Consider the following 7,548-nt stretch of genomic DNA (forward strand, 5'->3'; position numbering starts at 1 on the left):
TTGACACTTTGTTAACGCTCGGAGCGAATACACGGATTATACAACATAAGACAGAAGCTCGAAACAAATGACTGTGAATGAAAAGCCCCATATGATAAGGTTACCAACTTAAAATTTAAAGTCCACTTTAACTGATTATGAAACCGCACGTAAGGAGGAAGATCTCTATACCTACTCTATACATTGAATCTCATCAGATATCAAATGCGTTATTAGTTGTATAGAAAGTGTCTAAATAATGTGCTCCTTGTTCAAGAATATCTCTATTTTTGACAATATCGAAAATTAGTATACGGAAAATATGTTTATAAATAAAAATAAGTTTAAAATATTGTTTATTTATTAGGTATAATAAAAAGTGTTTTTCAACATTTACTCTGCGATAAAGTTTAAAATTCAAAACCCTCCAATGGTTGACAGACGCCTAAAAAGACTTTGGCCAGAAGCAGAAGACCAAGCTGCTAGGTCAATTCCAGAGAGTCGTCAATGGACGACACCTGCCACAAGCCAAGAATTTATAAAATATTCAGTGATGAGCGCGCTAATAACGGGCAAAATAACGTAAAAGAGAGAAAAGATAACACGTTGTGAAATAAAAAGAGATGACACTAGTAGAGATGTAAAATTATCAATAGGAAGCTATACTTAAATTTATATTAAATAGTTTCTCACCTTTAGACGTCTGTGACAGGAGAATTTTATAAAATTGTGTAACAGTGGCACTTGTCATACTCCTTTCATACTAAAATTGTCTAAAGATGGTGAAGTATGTAATGTAATGTAAATTTATAGGTTCCTATCGATAGTTTAACACCTCTGCTAGTTTCAACTCTTTTTATTACACAACGTGTTATGTTTTCAATCTTTTGCGTTATCATGCGTAAGCAAGGTTTGATAATTGAATTGAGTTGAAGCTAGTTTCTATAATAAGAACATTCTTGCTGAATAGGTATACAGTATGATGAGTGCACTAAGAACAGGCAAAATAACGCAAAAGACGGAAAACATAATACGTTGAGTGGTAAAAGGAGATGAAACTAGTAGAGGTGGGAAATTATCAATAGACATCTATAAATTTACATTATATTCATAGTTTCTCACCTTAAGACGTATCGGATGAGTTTGGCGACGTATAGGAGTCAAACTGTGGCAGGAAAATTTTATAAATTCTGTCATAATTTGACTCCGATACGTAGCCAAACTATCAATATAAGGTAAATTTCTAGGTTTTTATATATAATTTCCCACCTCTACTGGTTTCATATCTATTTATTTTCACAACGTAATATGTTTTCCGTTATTTTGCCAGTTATTAATGTACTCATCACCGTATATTTTTACCACCAAACTCTGAACAATGTTATCTCGTTCAAATATTTTAATCTGTTTGTCCTTTGTCCAGTGTATGTTATTTGTATCGTTAATTTTAAGTAAATGTCTTCATTCTGGGAAGGTATACTTAGATCGAAAGTATGCTTGGGCAAGATAATATTAATAAATAACTATGCTCAATATTTGCATTTTATTTTTAAAAATAAAAAAATATACCTATATATAGGTGCATATTTGCCTTTAATCGGTTTAATAAATACATATATTATATATTCGATAGCTAATTTGTAAGTAAGGGGCTTATTGTTAAAATGTTAATAAATGGTGAACTTATATCTAATATGGAAAAAACATTAATCGAAGCCATCGAGATAAACTTCTAAATATTTACATTTATATGTAATATTTCAACCAAGTTCGTTGATTTAAATAAATATTGAAACTCAGGCAACACTGCTGATGGTAACAACAATTTGCATTAGAAGTAATTTTTTTCTCTCTCTGTTAATAGTTCTATCCCTTCTACTGGAGTATTATGAATGTACAAGTTGGCTAACTTGATAGACAGCTGATTATACAGTGTTGCCTTGTTGCCTAAGTTTCAGTATATATCGTTAAACCAATTATAATTTACTATTTTATTTGGCTATCAGCCACAATTTAAGTGTGAAATTAAATTTATTTGGCGTTTTATCCTAAGTTGCCATAAGAAAATAGCTTCAGAACAATACAGTATAAAATTGTTTGAAATAAGTTACGTTTTTAAGTAAATATTTATAAATAATATGTAATAATTCATCTCGATGGCTTCCATTAACGTTTTATTCACTTAGTAGGTATAACTTTCAGCATTTATTAACATTGTAATAATAAGCAGCTTACTTTGAAATTAACTATTGAACTTGTTATTTGAAAATTATCAATACAATTCTGATTGAAAACAAACATATTCTGTAACAAGTTGCTTATTTTGGAAGCTAGCTTATTTTCTGGGTTGCAAATTGCAATGCAATTATCAAACCTCGCTACCGTATCAGCGATTTAAAGGACGAATCCTGCTTTGTTTTATTTCTTATATTCAATCTTTTATATTTTGAAACAAGGTGGATAAAAGAAAACAAACGTAATTTTTAAAATGTGGTTGCATTAAAAAACAACGTGTACTACTTATATAGGTATTTATGGACAAACTAGGGATTCCAAAAAGGTAATTTGCATGATAATAATGACGATTGGGTACGTAGATCTTATCAAACAAGAAAATACAGAACGATATTAAATATATAGATAGAGTGAGATCGACAGACAGAATAAGTCTTCTTAACAGACCTTAAGCTGCGACAGAAACATCCTGTTATGGCTGTTACTCATCTCATACTAATGGCACCAGTGGCGCACCCAGGGGGTGGTTTGGGTGTTAAAACCCCTCCCACCGGCCACCAGTACATACAAAGAATAGTAGGAAAATGTAACTTGTCTTTAACAAACATACAAAAAAATTGCTGTGTAATATGTAAAAAAAGTAGAAAGAGGCTTTTCATCGATTGTCATTTGTTTCGAGCTTTTGTCATGTGTCACATAATATTAATATATCTACGTCATACGTCTTTGGTTTGTATCATTGGCAATACCAATAACGTATGACGTAGATATATTAATATTATGTGACACATGACAGAAGCTCGAAACAAATGACTGAATGAAAATCCCCATGAACGATCACATCAATCACTTATTTTGTATTTGCTGTCTTTTTCTATAAATAACAAACTTTTGTTATAGAAAAAGACAGCAAATACAAAATAAGTATTTAAGGTCAAATGTCTTCTTCTTTTTTTTTTCTCAAAATGTCATTTTATGCGATTTTACATGATTTGGTGTTTATTTAAACAAATTTGCATTTTACATCGTAAAGTATCAATGAAAAAATATATATTTTAGTAGAAGGGACTCAAAAATATCATTATATGGCATTATAACAAGTTATTTTGATGGAAAATCAGTTTTTGATCAAATTTTATAGTGTATAAAACGTTTAAATATCGTTTTTCTACAACCGTGTTAAAAATGCAATTTTTAGCACTCCATACGATCGTTATGCCACTTTAAGGCACTAGTGCTTTAAAATTTGTATGGCACTGCAGTTCGTATTGACCGTATAGGCAATTTTGATGTAATGTCAAAAAAATATAAAAATGGAATGTCAGTCAAGTTCAAGTAAAAGTTTTTGTGGATATTGCCCTGTAATTACGTTTGTAGAAAAAATATTGTATGATATGCGTGTTAAAAAGTACATTTTTAAGGCACTCATGTGAATTGCAGAACTCGCTTCGCTCATTCTGAAAACTTTCACATGCGTGCCTTAAACGTGTACTTTTAACACTTATATCATAAATAACTATTTTTACATTTTCCTCCATTCCCAAAATACATTATAATCGATTTGGCTGAAAATATGCCCACAGATAGACTTTAAGTGGTTAGAATGATTTGAATTAGAAAAGAAAATAATCGTTTTCGTTTTGATTCAATTCGAGTCTCTTGCCATCCTCTGACACCGTGTTTCGGGGTCTCTACCCCTTATCAAAGAGGCTATGCAAGTAGACTGAACTGAATCAACTCGAAACGAAGAAGAACTGCATATATTAAAATATCTGCAGCAGAGTGTGGTTAGACTATCCTCTAACGGGGAATGACAAAATGAATAAAAATAAATTTCGACCAAGAGTCAGGATTCTGTTAACCGAGATACGATAGTACACTTCGCGTCAAAAAAAACTGGTACAACTCTTATAACCGAAAATCGTGTTTTTCAAGTTGTGTAAGTTGATCTTGTCACAAGTGTCATTCCAATTTCTAGGGCAAAGTTGCCAGTTCAACGAAAATATTATATCAAACTAGGTAAAAACGGGGCTGTGCGACAGACCGCATTTTTTAATACACTAAAAACTAAAACAATTGTAATTTTCCGTCATCTAAATTAAGTATCCATACATTGATTCGGTTTTTATTATAATTTATAAAAATATTTCAATTCAAAAATAATGATAGATAATAAATCTTGGCATGACTTTAAATTATTATGTTTAATGTCAAATCGAGAGGTGTGATTGGTTTCTCGTAAATTGTAGGACAAAACTGCATTAAGTTGTGTAGAATACATAAAACACACTGGAAAAATGAAAAATTTAATTTGAAATTAATACAAAATGAATAACTTTTACAGTGAACAAATGTGTAATTTAAATATATGTATTACAATTATTCGAAATATACATTTTAAACGTTATTTTCTTGTATTTAGATTTAGTGCAATTGCGTTATCTGTGATGGCAACAACGAAGTGATTCACGAACAATAATTGTCAGTCTGAACACAGGTTTACATTGGGAAAAAAAGTGTACCAGTTTTATATGACGCGAAGTGTACCAAGCGGCGCCGCTAGGAGGAGCATTGAATTACATTACAATACAAACTCAAAATACTCAAAAGTATAATTAGTCCAGTCGGGATAGCATTTGACCTTGCATGCCGAGCTGCTCAAAATTTTATTTTTCTTATCTTTAGGGGGGTCAAAAGTAGTCTAAATTTAAAATCGCGAATGAATTCCTCCGTTACGTTAGCCACCATCTTGATTTTAAAGGAGAACCGTTTTTGTACAATATCTCCGCCATTTTTAACTTTTCCACAAAAATGGTAGAAACTGAAATTGTTAAAAATAAATCGTATTTACAATTATTACAATTTCTTTTTAAAAATTTTTGTCGTGAGGTCGATATTTTCTGAGTTAATTATACTTACAGTAACCGCCTATATTTTTGACCATGATATTGCATGTAACTTTTTTATTATTGTAATATAATTCAAATCCTTCTAACCACTTAAAGCCCTATGTTTTGGGTATCTGTGGACAAATTTTCAGCCAAATCGATTATGATGTATGTATTTTGGAAATGAAGGAAAATGACGGTATTTTAACGTTTTCTACACTATAAAATTTGATCAAAAACCTGTTTTGAATCCAAATAACTTGTTACCTATACCTATAATGCCATATAAATGACATTTTTGAGTCCCTTGTATTAAAATAGTATGTTTTCCATTGATACTTTACGATAGAAAATGCAAATTTGTTTAAATAAATACAAAATCACTATAAAATCGCTTAAAATAACAATTTGAGAAAAGAAGAAGAAGACAATTCGACCTTAAATGTTTTATTTCTACATCTCTCAGATGCTATATATATACAAATTTTCAGACAAATCGGAGATCCAAAAGTTTTTTTGATCCAAAATTGAGTGATTTGAAATGGAATCACCCGTAATTATATGGTATAAGTTCTTGGCTTGTGGCAGGTGTCGTCCATTGACGATTGACGACTCTCTGGAATTGACCTAGCAGCTTGGTCTTCTGGCCAAAGTCTTTTTAGGCTTAGGAGTCTGTCAATCACTGGAGGGTTTTGAATTTTAAACTTTATCGCAGAGTAAATGTTGAAAAATACTTTTTATTGTACCTATTATATTATATAAACAATGAAATATTATTCTGGTCCAGATAATAAAAATATTATTTATAACAATTATTAAAGCTAATTGGCTGTCCCCATAGCCATAATTTCCACAAAAAGAAGAAGAAGAAAAAAAAATAAAAAGTCCTACGTATTGCTACACCCTTCCTCGAGGCACTTACGAAATTTTTTCAAAATTGCAAAATTTTTCATCAAGTTAATTATCGCGAAAAAGGGTATAATGTGAGATTCTATCTAACGGCGCGACTACTCGCGGGTTAAGTACAGTAGTCTAGCTATATTTGTCTGTCGTGCGAGTGTGAGCGTATCTACCAAGAGGTGGGTTTAATGGAACGACAGTGACACAGAGGCAGCGGCAGCCATCATATGCTAGAGAGAGAAAGCTAAGCGCCGGTAAAGAGAGATAAATAGACCACCGACGCGAACTTCTCCGCGTTAGGCTATTTTTCGGACCTGGCCTAATCTATTGTGTTATTATATCTATGGTGAGAACACGACTTTTAAAAATATTTCAAAATCAAAATTAGCCAAATCAATCCAGTCTTTCTCATAGTTATAAAATAAAAAAAAAGTACGAGTCAGAAAACGTTGGTTGTCAAATAAAATTAGAGGATGCCAGAAAAAATTAAGTGCAGCGACTGTACAGGGCAATTGATTGTATCCCCCGTCGCATGGCGAAGGAAAAAATCACCAGTTTTATATAATAGTATCATTGCTTAAAAAAAGAAATTCCTTTTTAAAAAATGATAGTATAATTATTATAATATAATATAATATAATATAATATAATAATTATAATAGTATTATTAGGTAGGTATAAAAAACTCTAAGAGAAAAAGTAACTTTTAGACCTGACAACAATGCATATAATAAGACATATGTTTTAAGATGCTCAGTTGCCAATAGTGTGATCTGACTTAGTCTCCTTGGATTATATTAGTCCTAATATCCACAACAAAGAAATATATTACAATTCTTATTATCACGAATAATCTTTACATTCTCTAGATAGCAACAAATTTAACTATAACCGCTTTGTGTGATTATAATGTAAAAATCAATTCTGAGTTTTCTAGGTCAGAACTTATAATTTATTACTTATTCAAAATCGCGCAACACTGTAAGAAAAAGATTCGTTCTAAGAGTAAAAAGCTTGCAAGAATTTTGATGAAATTGAAGAGTGACTGTCCTTGAAAATTTTTCAAATAATTAATACAAAATTATCTGCTAATGACTAAACCCTGGAAATGTGTGTCCTTTCGTGAGCACTTTGTTAACTTTCAGATGGTATAAATATATTTCAGAAATACTAGCCGTAACATAGTAATTTAGCAAAACTCGGGAAGGCACTGATTTCACAGTAGGTTTAAAATTTTTACCGCGCTAAAGAACTGGGCTCCTGTTAGATATAAAATTTTTAATGGACTGCGCGTGCGTGGTAATGTTATTGCAACTTTAATAATTATTTTCAGTGCAAAAAAAGCCTGATCAATGTTCAAAATAGGTGATCATTGCTCAGCGCTTTATTTCCTATCGAATACAGTCATTTGTTTTAAAGATTTCGATCAATGAGGTGCCAACATCTTTTTTTTCGTCCTTGAATTTTCAACCCTTAATAAAAAATAAACTACAGGTGATCAAAATCTGAAACCTAGTGATCATTGCTGTACAAACCGTGAGCAAAA

The 7,548-nt window shown here is 31.2% G+C and overlaps 1 long non-coding RNA gene across 1 annotated transcript; it reads left to right on the top strand.

The window, feature by feature from the left end:
* Window positions 1-2,450: 2,450 nt before the first annotated feature.
* On the top strand, window positions 2,451-5,922 carry LOC126882162 (uncharacterized). Its single transcript, XR_007697189.1, has 2 exons — window positions 2,451-2,800; window positions 5,594-5,922. It is a non-coding gene; the product is annotated as an uncharacterized LOC126882162 (long non-coding RNA).
* Window positions 5,923-7,548: the final 1,626 nt, after the last annotated feature.

Source organism: Diabrotica virgifera, chromosome 3 (assembly GCF_917563875.1).
Source record: "Diabrotica virgifera virgifera chromosome 3, PGI_DIABVI_V3a".
Classification (NCBI taxonomy): Eukaryota; Metazoa; Arthropoda; class Insecta; order Coleoptera; family Chrysomelidae; genus Diabrotica; species Diabrotica virgifera.